We start from the raw sequence: 1,725 nt of genomic DNA, 5'->3' as shown, positions 1-1,725 counted from the left end.
CCTGGTGCCTCCTCTCCAATTAGTAGTTTAGGTTAGTATTTTTTTAGACCTTGCGGGTGCGGTGTTTGGACAGCTGGCCAGTGGCGGCGCCTTGGTAGGGGCGACTATGGTCAGCCGCCCCAGGTAGCCGAAATCCCGTATACGAACAATACAATTCGTTCTGTACATGGGCTGATACATGTGGGGATTTGCACTGGACTGCATGGTCACACACAAGCCCAGTAGCAGCCCATAGTCCCAATCTAATTAGCCCGGCACACGTACAGACAGTACCAGAAAATCCCCAAATTGAGCCAGGCAGCCAGCCCCCAGCGTGACTTACCTAGCCGTTGTCGGCTCGCCGCTACAGAGCTCCATCTCGTCGGGCCGCCAGTCACCAGCCGCCGGCCGCCGAGCACCTGATCCAGATCCGCCGTCCGCGGATGGGCGAACCAAAAGAAGATGTCTTGGTTGTGGGAGGAGGCAACGGTGACAGAGCATCGAGCTCATGTAAACGCATAGCTATAGTTTGCAAAATCAGCAGGCGCAATCAGCAAGTAGTCCAACTCCAATTCATTTCTTTGTGATGTTGATCTTCAATTTCTAGCCAACTATTGAACATGGTCAGTATTAAACATGGTTATGTTGTATGTAGGGAATTTTAAGAAAATGAAACCAATTGCTGCTTATTTTGGAACCAACCCAACTACTGAATCTCAAGCTCCTATTCCTGTTCATGAACCTGATGCAAACATTTCATCCATTGAAACCTCTGATGCAAACATTGTAGAAAATCTTGTTCATAAACCTGAAGTATCTAATCAGGGATCTTATGATAACACTTTGCAAACTTCTATTCTAATTCAACCTGATCCGGGACTCCGTAAACAAATTTGTAACTTTGCTATTAGCGACAACATCTGTTGAAAGAGTTTTATTCGCTGAATATCATAAAGACATATTTGAGAAATATGGTATCTCATGATTGGTTGAATGATATGATGGCATGCTAGGAGCGAGATATATTTGCCAGAATTGAGGACAAGGAGATTATAGAACATTTTCATAGCTTGAGAGACCGTAGAGGCCATCTACCAAACCCTCCTCGTATACTTACAACCTAGGGTAAATTCTTTTGTTATCTATTGTTTCAAACTATTTTCTTACTTGTTCTAAGACATATATTGATATCCAACTTGTTTACTTGTTGTAGTCATCTATTAGTCATGGAGTTAGACATTTTGGGCCATGGAATGAATGATTCAAGCAACGGGAATCCATGTTAGTTGTTCTCTATAACGTTCGTGTTGATTTTGTGATTTTTGGTGGTTACATCACCTAGTTGTCGAGAATCTTGAACTGTTCTAAATCATTGGTTATGTTAATTTTTGAGTGCATCTAGCTTCATATTTGAATATTATGTGATTTGGTTCAGCGGACTTGCATTTGTCAATCAAAATATTTGTACCCAAATGTTCTGCCCCGGCTAAGTTCAATTCCTGGATCCGCCACTTCGGATGGCGACGCTACTCCTTCGAGTTTGCCTTCCAGACTTCGATTCTCCTCGAGTTCGTCTATCTAGACATAGCCGACAGAGCTCCAGCGTAGATTTCCGCCGTTTCCTTGAAATGCTGAGGTTAGGGTTTCTCGTCATGTGGCGAGATTTGGTGTTAGATGCTTCATATCTATGCACTGTTCCTTGGGGGCACATACACGAAAACTTCCCGGCTATTATCGACAAGGTCA

This window comes from Triticum dicoccoides, chromosome 5A, assembly GCF_002162155.2.
Source record: "Triticum dicoccoides isolate Atlit2015 ecotype Zavitan chromosome 5A, WEW_v2.0, whole genome shotgun sequence".
Classification (NCBI taxonomy): domain Eukaryota; kingdom Viridiplantae; phylum Streptophyta; class Magnoliopsida; order Poales; family Poaceae; genus Triticum; species Triticum dicoccoides.
This window is presented reverse-complemented; position numbering follows the sequence as displayed.